Below are 21,592 nucleotides of genomic sequence, written 5' to 3' on the forward strand. Positions count from 1 at the left end.
TCCCTCCCTCACAATCAGATCCAGGAATCGACCTGGAGGCAACATCCAGGCCTGAAGAATAGGTCAGATCCTAGGTCTTCCATCGCACAGCTGATTTGACATCAGGTAGAATTCTTACATTTCCCTCCCTACCCAGAAACTCTCCCCTTGCTCCCGCTCCCCAAATCATATCCAGGAGCAAAGCAAATTACAATGTCCAGGCTGGGAGAGGGCAGTACAGGTGGTGTGTGGCACAACAACACCTACTGTTTCAATATAGAGGTAGCTCCACTTTGTGTGGGCACTTGCAGTGGGACTTGGTCTTGCTCATGTATCTTCTTGATTGCTACCTGAACTGAGTCAACCATATTTTGCATGTTAGTAGCTTTCCAAGCTTATGGGAAAGCACCTTAAGGAGATATCAGGATGTCGTATCTCCTGAAACAAGTTTAAGACCATGTCCTTGGAAGGAGTTGCTAGTGCTCTAACTGGTTGAGTTGCCATTGTGATAGAAATCTAAGCATTTTAAGCACTTTGAATGCCTTATCTTCTGGGAGGTATGAGGTATACCTTGCCCTTTTGGTAGCTTAGAAACATATGAAGATTACTATAGAGCATAAGTGTACAAGCGTGTGTGTGTGTGTGTGTGTGTGTGTGCGCGCGCACACACACACACACACACACACACACACACAGCACCTTCCATAAATTTCCTTTCTAGTTTTATAGTTTTAAAGGACAGAGTATTCATGACTTCCAAATATCAGATCAGACTGTGTAATAAAACACTGGACAGTCAGGGGATGTTTTATCTGATAAGCCTGAACTAAAATTAGATCAGAACCATTGGGGTTTGCCCATGCCTACTTTCCTTTTTCTACTGCTTACTATGTTAAAAAGTGAGTGAATATGAGTGCTTTTGATTTCTCTAGAATTACTTTTGCCATTTTAACTATTGTAGTCCAAGCTGAAATGCTTTGTTTGTGTTGCCTCTTTTTTCTTTATGCCTTATTGCCAAAGGTGGCATTGTGTCCTTTGAAAAGCAAGTCTTTTGCTATCATGCCTGGCAAATTCCTTTACTTAAAAGGAGCTAATTGAAAGGAGTATTCAGGTTTCTGCGCCACATATTATTGGAACACTGTAGCTAACCCAGCAGGTACTTCTTTTAGCTGTTTAAAAGTACTGTATCTGATTGGTCCAAACGTTCCATTGTTTCCACAAGGGACTTAAGATATCATCTCCATTGTAATGCAGTCAGGACTGTGAATATAGATCTTTCACCTGCCGATATTGTGGCAGTACTGTTTTGCTAGCTTCATGCTACAATCTGGAATCCCTTTTCTGAATGTTTACTGTGGAAAAGCCTTCATTTCTAATGTTAGTGCTAGCATCTTTGCCCTAGTTCCCCACATTTGCAATATTATAATTTATTAATAATTCCTGCTGGAATTATGGAGCCTTGTCTTGTGAACAGCATGAAGCCAGCCCATGGGCTGTTACTTCAGCTTTACATTCTCTTAAATTGTCAATTTCAAACTGCTGAAATAGAATCCCTATGCAATATATTTTAATATAAGAAAGAAACTTTGAACCAACATTCAGATTTCCAACAGAAAGTTACTGAACCCTAACATTGGATATCACCTACAATATTCAGCTGCATAGGAATGCTAGGTGCTAATAATACTCTGTGGGCTTGGTCAGATAGACCCCTGTTTGAAGAGTTGTCCATTCCAATATCACTTTAAAGTTAAAGAACCAGAAGAAGAGAGAGCAGGGACTTGGAGTTGCCCATCAGGAGTCAGTGCCACCTAGATAGTAGACACAGGTCACTTGGTCATAGTCTCCACTACAGCAAGATGTATTTTTACAGAAATTATAGTACTTCTCTCAAATTTTTCATGTGTTAAGCACATTTTATGCAGTGTGGTGGTGCACAAATGGCCAGCCTTTTCCCCATCAGAGACTCACCTGAAATGAGTTCAAGCCGGATGGACCTAGTGGGTGGAATAGGAATCCCTGTTTGACAAACCCTAGCAACAAAGAAACAACATGTCTGGCAACGTTTATTTACTAGCATCAAGGGTAGAATGTAATAGTCAACAGACTATTTAGATATGCTGTAAGCTGCCTAGAGTGGCTGGGGAAACCCAGTCAGATAGGCAGGGTATTTATGATGATGATGATGGTGATGTTGCTCCTTTATTTCCCTTGGATACAGCTCATCAGGCCCTGGAGATCTGAATTCATTTAAAGTAGTTAGGTGTTCCCTTACTACAGACTTCCTCAAACTCGGCCCTCCAGATGTTTTGAGACAGTTCCCATCATCCCTGACCACTAGTTCTGCTAGCTAGGGATCATGGGAGTTGTAGGCCAAACACATCTGGAGGGCCGAGGTTGAGGAAGCCTGCCTTACTACCTCTTTTCCTATCTTGGGCTGCAGAATCCCTCCTTACATCATTTATTATGTTATCACCAGGTTGGGCATCGCTTTCCTCCTGGATGAAGCCAGAGGCAAAGTAGGTGTTGAGTAGTTCCGCCTCTTCTCTGTCACCCAATAGCATTTCTCCGTGTTCCCCATGCAGAGGACCTACCACTTGCTTGTTCTTCCTCTTACTTCGGACATGGCTGAAGAAACCTTTATTATTCTTATTCTTATTATTCTTATTAACCTCTTGCAAGCCTGAGCTTTAGCCTTCTGAGCTTTAGCCAGCCTGACTTGCCCCCTGCAACTGTTGGCTACTCCCCTTTCTTCCATTTCTTATACATGCCCTTCTTAACTCTCAGCTCATCTATAAGTTCCTGATGCAGCTACACCAGTTTCCTTAGATGCCTCCCACTTTTCTTTCTTGATGGTATTGTCTGCATATGGGCCTTCAATATTTATCCTTTTACAAACTCCCATCCTTAATAGAATAGACAGAATTCTTTATTTTTTTCCCTTCTGCGTTGAGTTCAAAGGAATGAATTTTCCTTAAACCAGGTCTGTTAGTATAAGGTGTTCCATAGTTTCCTTCAATTAGAAGGAAACAACACTCTGACAATAGCCTGTGCTGTGTTTGTGTTAGATAAACTGGCCCAATCTAGTAAGAGCTGCACTTTATTCCACCCTCTTCAGATACATCCATTGTGTTCAGTGGAGACTCAGGTGACCATTGCAATGTCCATTGTTCTGTAATGTTTTAAGAACCAATGAGCTCATATGCAATGGTTTTGCCTTCGGTACCATAGCCTCTATTTTGTCTGTTCCTTCAAATGGAGAATGTGAGCTATAGCTTTCTGACAAGTATTATCAGAGGGCAGTAGTTCTGTGATTCTGAGAAGAATTGAGTTGATATGGCACTTCTCTTTTTTGCTGAAGTAATTGATACATTAAATGTGTAATATTTCCAGGTTACCTCCTGAGGAAAAATGCCTGTATTGTGAAAGAAAACTACACAACTGTCCTATATCTGTAATTAATTTTAGCAAAGCTAGTTTGTTTGATGATTTTATTCACTGTCTTTTGAGTCCCAAACTTAAGCAATGTATTTTTTTTACAGTAAATACTCAAATATGAATAATAAAATCAGAGAATTGTTGACTCGGAAGGGACCACAAAGGTCATCTAGTCCACATCGCAGCAATGCATGATTTTTTGCTCAATGTGGGGCTCAGACCCACCACACTGAGGTTAGAGTTTCATGCTCTACTGTGGTGTATGGTGACAGTCATACATGAATACTGAAAATTCCAGCTGAATTTTGTGACTACCTGAAAACTATTTCTTAGTGCCTTTACCTACACAAGCAAGTGCTATTAATTCCATTTAGTTCACTGTCAAAGACATCTCTGAATTTTTGTCCAGTCGGAAAATTAATCTGAAATTGTTGAAATAGGTTCCTGATGAAATATGTAGCTTTTGTCTAGTAAAAACAATCCTCTCATTATATTAATAAACAGTGAAAGGTCTAGGAATCATTAATTTTACACCTTTCTTGTTCCTTGTGAGACTCTGAAAGACTCCATATTAGTTCTTACGATTTTGTTTTTGTTATAAAAACAATTTAGAACAAAATGGATGAAAAGCATTCCATTCATGGCTGAAGTTTATCAGATTGGCAAACAAACAAGGTCTGAAACAAAATGAGCCAATTCGTACTGGATAGGAGCACATTTCACTATCACCACCGCACAGGATGTCTGGATTAAATAATATGCCGGTACTTCTGTGGTTTTGTCAGACAAGGCCAGAGCTATTGAAAACCCAAACACAAAACAGGGATAACAGAACATTTTTAAAAAGAAGAAAGCTGGACTGGCTAAATCCATACATAAAAGGCATGCCTTAAAGAAATAGAGAAAGGGTGGTGGTTGGAAGGGGGAGTATACCACTTTAAAGTTTAGAGTTGTTAAAGAAAGGAGAGAGAAAACAAAGACTTCAGGCCTCTGGACAACTGCCAAAGATAGAGAACACAACAAAATGAAGTTAAATGGATTGATAAAGAGGGTGCTCAAAAAGCAATGAAAAAATCAAGCTGCATGTTGTTGAAGCATTATGGGCACAATCCAGGCAAAGTTAAGTACTTCTGCATTCTATTTAGTTCAGTGAAAAAGTTAAGTAAGTGGTTAAATCTTTCTCATTGAAATCAGGGGGACTTAAAAAGTGCTTAACTTTGCCTGGATCATGCCTTTATAATTTGATTTATCTTATCCAAATCCAGTTATTCATTTCTGACAAAGAAAAGAAGCTCACACTATCTTTCTCACAATGTTCCCATAAAGTTACCAATATGAATCTTGCCATTTTCTTTCTTCATATTTTAAAAATTGCCTTTTATAACAACATATCAAGATAATTTAATGTAAACAATTAAGCTTACATTGACAAGCCTTAAGGTCCAGAAGTTCTGTGCCGTTCTCAGAGTTCTGCATTTTATTTGGTGTATCTCTTCATGGGAGCTAATAGGAAGTCTCTAATTGATTATATCCCGCCTGCACAAATGGTCCTTGTGGAATTTTTTACCACTAAGATTGTAGTCCAATGTACACTTACCTGGGAGTAATCCCCACAGAACTTTCTCCTGGGTAAATATGCAACAGAGAGGAGACCCTGCTTTGGATTTTTTGTTATTTTCACCCCATAACATTGATATACCACTTGATTGTTTGTTTTTTAAAAAACCTCTCCTTTATTCTGCCCAGAGATCTTTTGATGAAGGGCAGAGTGTGTGTGGTTTTTTAAAAAGATGAAGACCAGACTCACTTACCTTAAGACTGGATGTATGGTTGTATCCACCAATATTTAGGATTCAGCATTTGTGATGTGATATTGGGACAATATAATACTGGGCCGCTTTATCCTAGTCCACTTACTTAATTCCAGCTTCAATGCAAACCTATAAAACCCTAGCTGGTTTGGGATGAGGCTTGCTGAAGGACTGGCTTCTTTTACATAAACCTGCCTGCACATTGTGCTTGTCATCAGAGGCAGTGCTCCACATCCTGTTGCTATAAGAAGTTTGTTTGGCTGGGACTTGAAGCAGACCTCTTTCATTTGTGCACTATCTTTTCTTTGCCTTTTTTATTACCCTGAGAAGGAACTTTTCACAGGGTAGAGGTTTTTCATTCTTATTACTTGGGGCATTTATCTTTTCCATTAATAGTTGGACTAAGACTAACGTAGTTAAGTAATGGGACACATGACACAGTCAGGAATATAAACCAAAGTTCTTAGAAGAATTGCAGGAATGAGGGGAAAGGCAGGGGGAGCCCGGCTGGTCATTCAGCGTATCTTGTTTTCATTTGAAAGGGAGAGAAATCCTGAACAGATTCTTCATCCCGTTTCCACAGAAAGACTCCCACTACATTACAACTGGATTTAGATCAGACATTTTTCAGTGATGACGTTAAAAAGATTGATTATTTTCCCTGAAACGTTCCTTCAGTTTGTTGTAGCTCCATTTACTAGGATGCTGAGAAGAGAAAAGGAGATTTAGTGGTTGGATTAGAAAGTGTGGTGCAACGTTAATCGAAAATAGAATTGCTGCCATGGCACGGATAACTAGTGAGACTTTGGCAGTGATGAGCTCCTTCCTTCTTAAGAAATTGTAACCCTTTTGAGCCTCCCTTCACTTTCATGATTAATGGACTCATTAGAAGAGTGGTTTGTTCTATTTGTTATATCTAAGATTTACAGGGTTGTGGTGCAAAAGTGTCATTAAATAGATTATTCTCCATTCCAGCTTTTAAAACCATTGCTGATTTTTTTTAAAAAAATGAAATAGTGTTTGCATTTGCTTTATTGACCCTTTCTTCTTCCTGTGACTTGTGGGTATGCTTTAAAATTTAACTGTTCATAACTGTTGTGTTAAATACTTCACCTAATCAGAAGTTCTTAGAAGAAGGAAGCAACCTAACAAAACTTGAAATGCCTAAATGTTATTAATGAAGTAGGGCAACAGAAAGTTCATGCCATAGAAAAAGAAAACAGATTTCCTGTGAACTGAGGTAAAATAATTCATAAAAGCTGGGTGTTAAGTAAAAGATGGTTTGCTTGCTTGTTTATTTATACATATGATGCCATCAGTGTAAGAGGCACTTTACCATGTCTCGCAAGCAGGAAAGACAGGTTCCTTTTTGAAGGAGCATAGAATCCAGCTTTTACTGAGGAGAGACAGCAATGGGAGAATTAAGGCAATCAAGGAATAGCTAAAAATACGTAAGCTTAGTTACAGATTCAGGATGAGGCTTAAGGAATTTAACCAAGGTTTAATGATAAACCTATGATGTTCATACCAGTACTAATTCCTTCTTCCGGCGAACTTTGTATACTAAGCTCTCTAATGCCACTACCACCTTAGTCATGAAACAGAACTAGTGCTTCAAAGAAATTCTCTTCTTTGAACATTCATAATTTATTTTCTTAAATGATTAAAACTGCACACAAGGATCATTGTGATAAATGTCAAACTATATTGGTGAAGAGAACCAATCCATGCATTTACATGTTACGTCGCTATTGTAATGCTTCCATTTTTCATTATTATGTCTCGGAAATCTTTAAAAATCCTCGGGTAGTTTCAGACCACAAAAGTTTCAGATAGAGAGATGGGAGAAGAATGGAATCCAGATAAATCAGAGAACCCAATAAAGACGTATAAACATTGTAAATTTTAAGCAGTTAGAAGCTGATTTAATAGGCTCCTTTTCACCCTGCGTACATGCATGTTTCTGTATCTTCGCAGGCTGCATTCAATCAATGTTAGGGCTGTACTAAGATGCTGTATTTGTGGATCCTTTCTCTATTTTCAGGAAGAGGTATGAACTGGGCTGTGTTCATTACGTATTGGGTAGTGGAGGCAGTTTCTTGTGCCAGCCAGGCAGCAGTGTAGTTCTACTCATGGCAGACTGGCCACCATTTTCTTAATTCCAAAATGACCACCATGTAGCACGATTTTGGGAGAAGAAACTTGTTAAGTATCATAAAAAGGTAGATGCAATTTTTTTTCTTAAAACGTGAAAAAGGTGACATAAGGTTTTAAACAAATTCAGATGCTCCTTCCTCTACCACCACGTCAGATAACACAGCCCACCAATGAGTTATGTAACCCCTTCCCTCAGATATCAATAAATTCATTGCCACCACCTGTTTGGTAGCCTAAATTAGCTTCCCCAGTAACTGGTAAGTCCAGCAGGTTTCCTACTAAGATTTGCATCCTAGTCTTAAATTCTAGTTCCTATAGTATACAATAGGGAATAAATTTAATCAGGCAATGGTAGAAAAAGAAAGGTAAGGTCAAGTATGCAGGAGGATTATTTCTCAGTGTTTTTCATTCCCAGGCTTCCACTAAGGGCCCCCATAAATCCAAAACATAAATTAATTATTTTTCTTCACCCAGGTGTCAGAATTCCTTGATACTGTGTAAGGGCTTCTGGTTTACTTTTGTGGCTGCGTTTAGCAATTATTCAATCCATTCTTCATTTTTGCAGTGTATAGCTTTGAAAGGTGACAATATGAAGTGTTACTATGTAGTAATGGTTTTAGTACAAACTAGCAAGAGTGTTTGGGGTGACCAAGGAGCTGTTATGTTTCCCAATTTTGCATTGTTGAAGGCTAATATTCTGGATGCTTAAAGAAAAAGAAAAACTTACATAAGTACTAATCTCTTCTGACAAAAAAGAGGAAATTGCTGTTTAAATTTATTTTCCTTTTTGGACTATGAAACTAATTAAAAACAGAATGGTTGGTTAAACCCATGGATAAACATGACATGTTAGGGAACAGTCAATATAGATTTTGTAAATAGAGATTTATAAAGAAAATAAATATTTAAGTGTCGATCAATACTATTTCAGCCAAAATCTGTCCCAGTGCCTTCAAATGAAATAATCTCTAGAGCAGAATGTACCTGACTTTGTAAATAAAAAGCTGTTTGCACATACTCATTTTGTACAAATCATGCTTATTAGATATATCCCAATGAGCTTGTTTCTTAGCACTGAATTAAAGGTGGCTCATGAAACAGGTAAATAAACCAACTGAGTACCACAGAATGACATTGCATAGCCTGTAGAATTCAAAGATGACTAAATATGAATCCACACAGTACACCTTCTTCCTCCAACATCCCTACTGCCCACCTCTGACTAGCCAGGTGTAATTTATGAGCCAGCAAAGAAAACAGAAGGAAGAGGTTTACCATGAGCGCTGTGTCAATCCCTTCTGCAGGTACAACTGCATAAGTGGTGGAAAAAATGGTACCCTCAATAGCTAGCCAGTTGAAGTGATTGACATAGAAGAGAATGTAGCAAACACAGTTTTAAGCTCCCCACATTATTTGAGGGACTTTTTTATTCATATATATGATTTGTTTAACCCCCACCCAGCTTTAAGCACTTGTAGGTTTTGAGCCCTGTCAATATTTTGTTTTCAACAGAGGACAAGACATCAGCACAAGACAGCATTGCTAATGGTGAGGAATGCTGGCAATTTAGTCCAATGACATCTGGTGGGCCACAAATTCCCCATCCCTGCAATAGAAGTTCAGTTGAATTTATACTGAATTTATAACATCATTATTGTGTTACTTTGAAAGCCAGAGTGGTGTAGTGGTTAGAGTGTTGAACAAGAACCTAGGAGACTTTGGTTCGATTCCTTGCTCAGCCATGAAGCTCACTGAGTGGCCTTGTGTGACCTTAATGGGGGCGGGAGGCAGAAGCCCTCCCTGACATCTCCGTATACACCTGCACATCCCACCTTCTTGTGTTAAAAGAAAAGATGTGAAGAAGGATTCTAAGTGCATTGAGTTTTTAGACAGTGCAGAAATATTTGAAGTGGAGTCAGCATTACATGAGGATTGGCAGGAGCGAAAGAGCTCTTGTGTGAACCCTCCCCACTTTAAGCCCACATTTGTAAGCCTCAGATGCCCGAATGGGTCTTTTGTCAACAATAGTTCCCTCTGCTTTGTGGGGAGCAGGGAAATGAATTAATATTCTAGCACATGGATGTGCACATATGTGCACACAATTTGAACTATAATACTCTTTATTTCATTTGTTGCCTAGTAAAATGGTGGGAGTTGCTTTGTTCAGATACCTAGCTCTCAAAACTGCATATGCAGTGCTGTACTTTTTTATCCTGTACCTGATCCAGGAGGAGATGCACACATACTATTTGTTTTTGATTGAGGTGAAAGGAGTTGAATCTAGGGCACATGCTGCTTTTATCTTCTGCTTGTGCACCTTCCGTGCCTAGTCTCCCAGTCTGTCAAAATAATACATTTTCTTCACATGTGCCATTCCTCTATTTTTGTACATATTCAAGAACACAAAGAACTGGGTTTTAAATGCTTCAGTGTCTGGAAACACTGAGAACAGTGGCTCTGTGTGGGAGGTAAGCTAAGGCTGTTTAAACTAGTTATCCTTTACATCTTCTATACTTGTGAATTCTAGACAGTCTGTGAAAGTTGTAGACAAAATTACTTACAAAAATAGCATAACCATTTCCTGATAAAGTTTTAATATGATTTTGAAAAATGGTTGAGTAGGAGTATTAATGATGAGTGCTTTATGATTGGTTACAATAATTAATTTTTTTAATGATGTGGAAATGCTTCGCAAGTCATGCATTAGTGAGAGCTAAAACTACATATGGAAATAGCGTTCCACATGCCAGATTGTATTCTGATGTGCTGCTGTTACTCCACTGCCGTCCATGAGATTACATGATGTAATACTGAAAATCAGAATCTACCCCCTCTCTTTAAGAGAACTAATCAGAAAACAAAATGATTTCTAAATGTTTCCAACTTATGCATTCTTTAATAATGCATTCAGCTGCAGCTTTGATTTGAAGTACTTACACAATAAATTAACCTTTGGGTAGATATTGTGCAGTTGCCTTCATATCCATGTTAGGCTTCATTGCCGCTGTGAAAGGACTATAGGCAATAAGATGTCTGTATAATTTTCAAGTAGGACAAATCACTTTGATCACAATCCAGTACACAATTGGATAGAGAGAGAGAGAGCTATAATCCTACGCATGCTTACTTTCAAATAAGTCTGATGGGACTTGATTAGGAGCAGGCTGACTAATTTGATTGAAATGACGAGGAGTTGCCTAGGAAGCACCATTTCAGTGGGCTGGGTTCCAGCACTCATAACAGTTTCTAAGAGAGTAATACAGTGTCCAGATGCAAAAGAGGACAGGGTTCATGTGCCTTTAATAGTTGTGTAGAAGACAAGTTGTTGCTGTTTAAATTCCCCTTTTCAATACAAGTATTAAAGGTGCAGTAGCCCTGTCCTTTGGCCACCCTCACTAGGAAGGACAAAAGACGGGCCAGCTCCAATTGAAATCAAGGAAGTATTGATTTCCTTGCTATGTCAGTCCAAGGTCTATCTAGTCCAGCATTTCTTGTTCTCTTCCCTATTAACTATTTGCTTCTAGAAGTTCACAGGCAGGGCATGAAGGTGATAATTAGGACTGGGCAATATCTGCTTTCCAACATTGTAATGTATCGCCAGCTAAACCTTGCAATATACGGATATATCATGATGTCAGAAAGGAGGGAAGAAGGCAGTTGCCCGCAGCCTACCTGGAGTCTACCAGCTGTGGCTCACACCGACGATCACCTCTCAAAGTAATAAATGGCTATATAGGGTAGTATTGTTGAGTAACTGTGTATACTATGAGTATACTATGTATACTGAGTATGTATACTGTATACTATGTATACTGTATACTATGTATACTAAGTATACTATAAGTAACTGTGTTACTCATAGTATACCCATTGAAAGTAATCAGCATGATGATGTTAGGCCCATTAATTTCAGTACATCTACTTTGAGTAATACCTATTTAAATACCATATATGTTCCATATTGATACAATTGTACAGTGGAACCTCAGGTTGTGGACGTAATCCATGACAGAAGCACATCCGCAACCCGCAGCGTTTGCATTCTGAAGTGCTGCATCTGCGCAGGCGCCGGCATGATTTGGCACTTCTGCTCCGGTGCGAGCGGCGAAACTCAGAAGTAACCACTTCCGGGTTTCCCACTGTCTGCAACCCAAAAACACTTAACCTGAAGTGGCCGTATTATGAGGTATGACTGTACTGCCAAAAGAAGAAGAAGAGGGGAGTTGACCCCCCTCCCCATGTGTGGAAATACAAGATGGCAAACAAGTTGGGGGGGGGGGGAGAAATGGTGAAGATTCAAGGTTATGCATGTTGGCTTGGGTGTGTGGCCAGTATGTGTGTGTGTGGGGTGGTGGTACTGGATGATTAAGAGGGGTTAATTGTTTGCTCAGTTGCAGCTGTAAAGAAAATTTGCACACATTCATATACATCAACAATAGCCACAAGCAGAAATATGAGTACCTAATATCAGATTCTTTCTGTTTCTTTATTTTGATCTGTCTCATTTTTGGAAGGAAGAGTGATACAGTCCAATTGGTGTAAGCTCTGAAATTGCTTTTGTGAAACTGTTCTACAGGTACCATGTGTGAAAGTTTTGCAGGCTGCTATCAGCACTTTTACAGGAAATAAAGGATATGATTGGCAGTGTAGTGAGCACATAGGCCTGGATCTTTAAAAATAAGTTTAGAATAAAACGTTTGAACAATGCCATTGGTTTTTATGCCATTGCCAAGTAGGGTTAAGGTGTCTGTAAGATCTGTGGGAAGTGCTGCATCTATGAACCCCTGATTAAATTTCACAGGTATTTGGAAACAATTTAGGAACGTTCATACTAAGTGATGTTGTAGTTCCTGCCACAAAATTACATCCTTGAACATGGCAATTTTAACAACTCTGCAGCACAGCACTAATTATTGCTTTCTGTTGACACCTGGATGGACTATTTATACAATTTGCACTTAATATTTGACTCTATATTTGTCTCGCTGTTAATTTGCTTTTCCTGTTACTCAGCTCTAGTTTATTTCAGGCTCACCCGACAAGAATAAATAACTAAGTACACTTTCTCACGAGACTGAAATGTATTAAAGTGTCCCTTGGGCATCTCTCTGTAATAAGCTAATCACTGCAGTGTGCAACCCATAAAAGCTGTGGTTTTATGCACTGAGAATAATATTTTAATGCACCAAATTGTGACCATGCTGGTAGACAAGTTTAAGACCAGATGGCATGGCCAAAAGGCCAGTAAAATTGTGGCATAAATTAAGATTTCCCCCCACTACCAACATGCCTAACACCCTTGAAGTTGACATCCTTGTGTGACTGAATAGATAGGAGCAACAAATTCAATTACAGAAAGCAGTTTCTGTCATTACACCTGTCCGCTTCCCCAAGAAATGATTTGTAAATTGTGCTTTATCTTTCCATCCCATAAATCTTGTGGCCATAATTGACACTTGTCATGGAAGATGGATAGTGAAAGAAAAAGGATAAAACGTAAGTGAGTAAACTCAAAAGGGGAAAGTATCTCTTTTGCGGGGGTGAGGGGTGCTTAGAAACTTCTGTTCCTATGGGAAAGACTGGATTCTAAGGCATCTCAGCTAAAGAAATGTACAAAATGTAAATTGGACACTCACATATGGTGCACACAATTGTCTCTTGATAAGTTTGTTTACTGAGTCTCTGAGTTTATGCTTAACAGGTCGGAATTCATTTATGATTCTGACACAGAAGCTGCAGATTCCATCCGTGTCAATATTGTTCATCTTCTGCAATTCAAGTTCAGTTCACTGTTGATTAAAGCTGTATGTTAGCTGGTTTGGAAGATGCAAGGCAGAGAGATCACAAAAAATAAACAGTAACACAAAAATGGAGGCATTCTGAAAATGTCTATAGGCATCATCTGTAACTCAGATGGACTCAGCTAGATTAGTAAAGAAAAAGCAGTTTACAGTATATGCATTGTATCTGCGATATAACATTGTGCTGCCAGATGGCGACGTGGAGTCCCGTTTCTCTCTACCTGTTTTCCCTGTTTAAATTTACAACTCTTTAAACTGAAACGCTTCTCTGATGTGTCTCAATCCAGCCCATGACAGCTATTACTTTCAAGCATAATGCTTTTATTCTTTTTTTAGGCAATGTTTTCTCTCAAACTTGGAAATTGAAATAATGACACACAATTGATTCCTACTTCCCACTTAAAGAGGTGTTTAACAGAAACTCGAAATGAATATGACAGAATATATAATAGGGGAAATTAGCATATATAAAATTCAACACTGAGTAGTTTTTACATGCACAGTTAACAAGGTGTATGCTAAAATGATCCAATTAACCAAATGAAATGGAAACAGCAAGTGCCATTTTTGGTCCAGATTTTACAACAGTTCAGTTCTAACCTTGTGTTTTTCCTCACTTGATTTGGAAATGTATTCAAACAGCTATAGTTACCAATGCTCCCCTAGGAAAAGTAGGTAATTTAAGGGCCTTTCAGCCACCAAAAATAAAACAGTGATAGAAAGCTGTAATGAGCAGTCAAGTGCTCCTGAAGTAGGTTCTGTCTTGCCTCCTAATGCTTTAGTCTCCCTGTGTTTAGCTATGAACAGGTTGCCTTTCTGCCAAGACACCCAAGAAGACTTGAGACAAGAAATATGGCAACGGGTGATATTTATTTTAAAAAATAACAACTATAGAATCTTCCAATCAGAATAATTCAACCAAATTAACCAAAACCAATGGGGTTCGGGTGGTGAGGTGATTGATGACAAGGCCCTCTGAAGTACAGACAAGATACTGTGTAAGTAGACTGATACACATCAATTAAGAAGGGGTCACTGCCCACAGGCTGAGTCTACGACTATCCCTTAGTGGCTGATACTGGACAAAGACAGGGGTATAGGCAACTGACCAACTAAACAGTAGCCCCAAGTCCCTTTGGTCAGTCTTAGACTGCCTTCAATGTAATTGCACCCTCTATGGGTGCACCCTACCACGTCTCCAAAATGCAGCACTCTGCCAGAGACATCAGACTGGTGGCTCACCATCAATGGGGCTCCATAAAATGCCAATAATGCAGTGTAAAACAATAAGCTAGATGAATGCATCTCCTGGAACTGCAGGAGCAGGATTAATAACAGGTGTAATAGGTTTATACCTATCTATGGTGGAACCCATGGGACGCGGGTGGCGCTGTGGGTTAAACCACAGAGCCTAGGACTTGCTGATCAGAAGGTCAGCAGTTCAAATCCCCGCAATGGGGTGAGCTCCTGTTGCTCGGTCCCTGCTCCTGCCAACCTAGGAGTTCGAAAGCATGTCAAAGTGCAAGTAGATAAATAGGTACTGCTCCAGCGGTAAGGTAAACGGCGTTTCTGTGCGCTGCTCTGGTTTGCCAGAAGTGGCTTAGTCATGCTGGCCACATGACCCAGAAGCTGTACGCCACCTCCCTCGGCCAATAAAGCGAGATGAGCGCCGCAACCCCAGAGTCGGTCACAACTGGACCTAATGGTCAGGGGTCCCTTTACCTTTACCTTTTATGGTGGAAGCCGACTTTCTGGCTCAACTTTCTAGCATCTTACATAATCAGAAGCTGGGTGTGAAGTCTTTCACCTCTCCAGCTTGGGCAAAAAATGCCAAGACCTGGTGCTCATAGCCTGTTCCTTCTCAAGGAAACCAAGACATGCATTAAATGGGAGATTTAAAGCTCCACTGAAGTCCTGAAATTCCTTGAGGCCCCACTGATCAGCCCTCCTACTGCTACGTGCCAAGGCAGAGAGTATAGTACTCTTGGTGTCCATCTGTACAATAGAAATTTCCTCTAGGAAACCTTTGGAGCTGAGCAGACCCAGAAATGTCTAAAAGATAATTCTCAGCACCTCACCATACTACAATACAAAGGATTCATTGGGGGGTGCTCACTGGTCTAAAATTAATATAGTATAGTTGGGCAACTCTGAAATAAGAGAAGCTCACATATTTGAGCTTGATATTCTGGAATACATGATACATGATTTAAAAGTTCAAGATCACAGGGAAGGTTCTCAGTGAATGGTTGAGCACTATGTTGATAAGCCTCCGTGGGCTATGTCCCTTCTGCCATGACCAGGAGGAACACTTAAGTTAAGTTTAGTTTCACGTTTAAAGATTCTGAAATTAAGGACAGTGTTTACTTTCTAAATCAGCCAACTTGGAAGTCATGAATAACACATCTGGCTTGTTTAACTAATCATTTTTTAATTAAGAAAACCAGGATTGCTAAACTGGGATTCTTTAAAGGCCAACTAAACTTGGCATAAGCATTCATCCCAGCCGTGTGGAAAGATGAAGGTGGCTCACAGAAGCCTGATGCTTCCCTCAGGTCCATGGGAGGCTCAATACTACACCATGCCTTATCCTTGGTTGTAAATATAGCCATTGTTTTGTTGTGGATTGATTCTTAGATTTTGAGCAGAAGCTCCTAGTTTCATACTAGAGTAAATGAATTATTTTTGCTTCAGTTTACTGACAGGATGAGGCAGGAAATACATTGTTGTGCTTGTTCATGTCCTATCTTCCCAACAAAGAGCTCAAGATGGCCTACGTACATAGCTCTCTTGCCTCCATTGTACTTTCACACAGTCTGTGTCTGGCAGGTCAGGGTGAGAGAGAACAACTGGCCCATGTCACCCAGCAAGCAAGTTATTAATTTACAGGCTTTTAGCTCAAAGCGATATAGGAGAAAATGGCTGAGTAATTTTGTTTTGTTCAAGCCTTTAAAAAAAGTAAAAAAAAAAAGCTTACATTAAACTTCTTTTAGCGCCAGAAACAGATCTCTTCACTTGCTGATAGATTGGAAATAAACTCTCACTTCTCTTTTCAATTTCCTTGCTTTCATTGGTATGTTTTATTCTGGACTTGGGTTAAATTAAAGTGAAAAGCATTTCATTTCACATAAGGCTCTTCACTTCATATACTTCATTTTGTACTGAGAAATAATATGGGACTCTGAGTTGCTCTGAGCACTTCATACATTTTATTTTGCTTCCCTCCTGCCCCAGTGAGTATAAGAAAGATGGGCTAATATTATTATTTTTTAAAAAAAATCCCACACATTTAAGAGAAAACTAAGCTCAATTTCAAGAAATTTATCTTTCTGTGTATTCATGTTTACTCATCTATGTTTATGAGTATTTTGGGAGGTGACTGGCTTTAAAAAGTTGCTATATCTTCCTACCTTCTTAGGAAACACTGCTGATTTTGCCTGAAGCTTGATGTGAAATGGGTGACAAGTTCAGAGGGAAATCCAGAGATGTTATATGTACCTTTGTTATCCATGAAAATCTTCCAATAAAAACAAATAAATAGAAAAATGAGCTTCGATCAGTGCAAGTCCAACAGATTTTTCCTATGGCTATTTATCTGTGGCTAAGATACTTAAGTCGGGACGCGGGTGGCTCAGCGCCTAGGACTTGCCGATCGCATGGTTGGCAGTTCGAAACCCCGCGACGGGATGAGCTCCCGTCGTTCGGTCCCAGCTCCTGCCCACCTAGCAGTTCGAAAGCACCCTTAAGTGCAAGTAGATAAATAGGTACCGCTTTATAGCGGGAAGGTAAACGGCGTTTCCGTTTGCTGCTCTGGTGCCGGTTTGCCAGAGCAGCTTCGTCACGCTGGCCACGTGACCCGGAAGTGTCTCCGGACAGCGCTGGCTCCCGGCCTCTAGAGTGAGATGAGTGCACAACCCTAGAGTCTGTCAAGACTGGCCCGTACGGGCAGGGGTACCTTTACCTTTACCTTTAAGATACTTAAATAATCAGTTTCTCAATGTACTAAATATTTCTTTGACATTAATATGAACCATTCCCAAGTTAATTTAGAATGCAGTACCACTGATACATTTAGTACTCTCTGTTTGATTGGAGTCATTAAAAAAGTGGAGTGGCCATAGTTCTGTTAGAGCACACATGGTTTTCCTGGAGAAGGGTTTTGGATGGATCTCAAGTTAAAATAATTAATGTAAATGAATGGAAGAATATCCCTGCCTGACACCTTAGAGAACCACAACCAGTTTAGAATACCATAGATTCTGGCATATAAGACAACTTTTTAACCCCGGAAAATCCTCTAAAAAGTCGGGGGTTGTCTTATATGCTGGGTATGGGTTCACTGGGCAGCAGCAGTGGGCGGCGGGCTCCGTGCCAGGAGGAAGCTGCCCGGCGAAGCTGCCCAGTGATGCTAAGCCGGCTTTGCTGGGTGGCTTCCTCCCCATGCGGAGCCCGCCGCTCACTGCCGCTGCCCAGCGAAGCTGCTGCATATAAGACTGGGCATATAAGTCGACCTCCCAAATTGCCAGCAGTCTTATACGCCCAGTCGCCTAATACGCTGGAATCTACGGTACATCCCAATCCTAAGAATACTTTCTGGGAATAAGATCCCTTTTATTTCAGAGGCCTGGTAAGCATTCTAAAGCCAGCCTCAATTTCAGTATTACACTAATAAGTCAATGCATAGACCATAGTCTATTTTTCAGTTTTTCATGCATATGTTGGAGAGTGGTAGAATGGGCATTTCCTGCCCCCAGCCTGTATGTGAAGGTTAAGAATTATATTTTGATCCCTTTGAAGCAGTCTGGCAAATATCAAACAGTCTATTTAAACTATTCTAATCCATGGAGGAAGTGTGAAGTTTTCTCATGTTGTTTGGCAATCACATCCAAGGACAGTGTAATCCTCCAAGCTTCCCTTTGCCAGATGGATTAAATTATTTCATTTGTTGAGTGGAGAAACCAGCCAAGCGGGAATTTCCTTTGCGATTTCAGCCTGTATTGTCACAGCAATACACAAAATACTGGGTGAGAAGATGAAAAGTCAGGTCAGATTGTAAGTATGTGTCTTGTACATATTTTGCTGTCTATTTCAAGAAGAAAACAACAGCAATGGATAGGGTAGCTTTCAGACCAGTGACTTCTAAATTCCAGCTAATGATTATGAATACAGGACCAGGGGATAATACTTGTTCCAGCCTGGAATTGGCACGTAACTCCTGAGGAAAAAGGTTCCTATGGTCAGACTTGGCAGTAGCACCCAGTATGTTGTGGAAAATGTTACGGTCAAGGGGCTCCAGAGAGCCTGCCATGGCTGATACCAGGATTTATTTATTTATTTTTATTTGAAAGAATCATCAGCTGGTGATGAAGCAAATGAAAGGGGGAAAATTGGAGGTTGAAGAATGGGGGGAAGAAGGAGAGGTTCATTATGAGTGACTGGTCTACCTTGTAATCCAAGTGGGTGAGTTCTTTAGCATATGCACTGCTGGGGTGCAAAGATCCACTCAGCGCCCCCAAATTTAGTTTAGCCGCCAAATTAACTTTTATTATGCTCATGTCAGACACCATGCTTACGCCTTATCTCTTGTTTACGAAAGAAGGGAGGAAAAAGAAACTAACTTATTTATTTGCTCATTTATTTACAATACACTTATACTTAAGTATACAACACCACCACACTTAAACTTATAGGTATTGTTTAGACACCTACTTAGGAGAAACATCAGTCATGTCAAAGGTGCCGCTGACCCTTCTGCTGCATAGCAGCTCAATACAATACATAACATAATATTTTGATGTAAGAGTTAATTTTGCATGAATGGCGCTGTTGTGAATGACAAGCGTCACCGCTGGGACGGCACATCTTTGGTAAATGAGCACACAAAGTCCTTTAGTGAAACAATAGATAAACATTTTGATAATACCTAGCTATATATGTATTTTGTTTTTCTAGCCTTGATTAAAATTATTTATTATTTCATAACAGGTAAGATAGTTAAGATAGTTAAGCAAGTGCCTGGCGTCCCCCAGAATTTGGCGCCCGGGTGCCCCGCACCCCTTGCATCCCCGGGTAAAGACGGCCCTGAGTGAGTTTACCAGGGCCAAACCGAAGTAAATAAATAGCCTTAGCCTCACATGTTTCTTGATCCTTTGCAAGTTCAGTCTCTCAAGAGTTATTCAGAGAGAGAGTTCTGTTGGAGTAGCTGAAGAGTCTTTTATTTTGCTTAAGTCCAACTCAGAATGCCTTCCTTTATCTACCCTTCCCTTTCAAATTGTACAAATACTAATCAAATTATAATTCAAAGCATATTCCTTTTCTATTGAATCTTGCTGTTGTTTTTGTTTGAATCTTGTATTGCTTGGTTGTTCTTATTAAAGTCAGAACAACTGTAGAAGGAACTATGACTTAAATTCAGTCTGTTTGTCTCAAGTTTTGTCATTTAGCTATTCTTTGTCTTACGTTGTTAATTGATTTGAATGTTCGTTTGTGTGTGCGTTTCATACCCGTAGCTTTGTCCCAAGTGATTTTTATAGCTGTAGTCTGCCTTATTAAGCCATTGTTATTACTGCTCGTCCTCTTCCTGCTAGTATTTACTGCTGAAAGCAGCAAAGCATCACACAATACACATTTGGTCTTTTAACATCATCATTGCACAGTCATACCCCTGTTGTTAGCAATCCATTATTTGTCTGACCATAAGGCATGTCCAAGGTGCTGGCCGCAAACCATGATGGCTGATGCACTGGCCATTTGCCCCCCCCCCCAGGCTTCCATGTTCCACTCCCCCAAATGTGGGTGACTATGGAGGATTCGAGGCGAAGAAAGTATGGATTCACAAGATCTAACTTTCCGGTGCCCACTCCAGCCTTCTCCTCAAATCAAAATACTTTGCTTGCTCTGTGCAGTACCACCTAAGAGTACCTTCCTTAATACCATTCGATCAGTGCTCACAAACAAAACCATAGGGAGGAACATGAATCCATTTTAGTTGTTCCTCCACCCTACCTGACCCTCCCCGCCCCCACAATATAGATGCCTAGCACAAAAGCTCTGGATCTATTTGTCTAATTTCCCATATCACTTATTTTCAGAATAATGGAGAGGGTTCCCCAACCTCGGCCCTCCAGATGTGTTTGGCCTACAACTCCCATGATTCATAGCTAGCAGGACCAGTGGTCAGGGATGATGGGAATTGTAGTCTCAAAAGAGAACTGAGGTTGAGGAAGCCTAAGGGATTTTTCTTCTCTTTTCCTTTTAAGTGCCCCGAAACCATAAGAGCAACCTTTGGGGAAACCCACTGGAGGCCTCCTTCTGAAATTTGGTAGGATCCATCCCCTCAGAAAGGCTTACCAAGCCCCTAAATTTCATCAAACTATTCTTCTATATAGACATTTATTTTTAAAAAAACACACACCATACTTTAATGATGTGCAACACACATACAAATGGTGGACATAACGGCCTGTAATTTGGCATGCTTTATCCATTATGGAGGGGCAAATTCCATCTTCTTCCATAAAAAAGAAAGTTACAGCCTTAAAAAATAAATAAATCTGAACAGTGAATTGGAAAGATTACAAAGCATGATTTTTCCAAAGCAGGTCCCAAGCCGAATTAGGCAGTCTTCAAAGCAGGGTCCAAATCAAATATTGTGGTTTAGTACACCCCCAATATAAACACAATATTTTTCTCTTTTCAGAAGTATTTGTAGCATATTCAATTTTAGTTTCATCTATTAAAACTAATTTGATAAACTGAGTATGATTTTTATATCTATGTAACAGACTTAAGTAATTTGCTATAATGATAGCATTGATAGGGCACCTTCCATTGTCAGGTAATGTTTATGTCAATCTGCTGGAGAAAGAGAAAGCACAGCAGGTGTTAACCGTGCATCGGTGTTTGGGTGAATGAGTTCACATTGACATTGTAATGGTGCACCCTCTTCCCAGTGTCCAGCTGAAAACTCAGGAGTCTCTCTTCAAGCATCATCTCGTCACAGAGATGCTGACAATGACAGTGGGTTAGTGTGTCCCCTAGTCTAGATAAATGTCTTCTTAATGACAGTTAAATAAACTTGGCTCATTTTAAAAATGATTATTCAAGCAAGCAAGCTTCTCAAAAGAAAAATGCTACCAGATCTGCAACTAAAGCAGATCTCTTTTTCAGCGATTCATGCTCTTTGCTTTCAAACTGTATGCATTACTGGAAGAATATGATGGGACTGAACTTGAGCTGGAATTACACACAATGTGGGTCTAAAGTATGACCTCATCTTTGCCTCCTTATTTGTTCATTTGTCTTACAAGTGTTGTCGAAACATTTGTAACAAATATATGGTCTAGTGGTTTACCACCGGAGATTAATCTGGAAGCATATTTTCGCGGTTTAATTAGAATTCATTTG

General features: G+C 39.8%; 1 protein-coding gene across 4 annotated transcripts in view; it reads left to right on the forward strand.

The window, feature by feature from the left end:
• Nucleotides 1-21,592, forward strand: part of EPHA7 (EPH receptor A7) — a 161,891-nt gene that overhangs the window by 106,541 nt on the left and 33,758 nt on the right. The window lies entirely within an intron of this gene.

Source organism: Podarcis muralis, chromosome 3 (genome assembly GCF_964188315.1).
Source record: "Podarcis muralis chromosome 3, rPodMur119.hap1.1, whole genome shotgun sequence".
In the NCBI taxonomy this organism is placed as follows: domain Eukaryota; kingdom Metazoa; phylum Chordata; class Lepidosauria; order Squamata; family Lacertidae; genus Podarcis; species Podarcis muralis.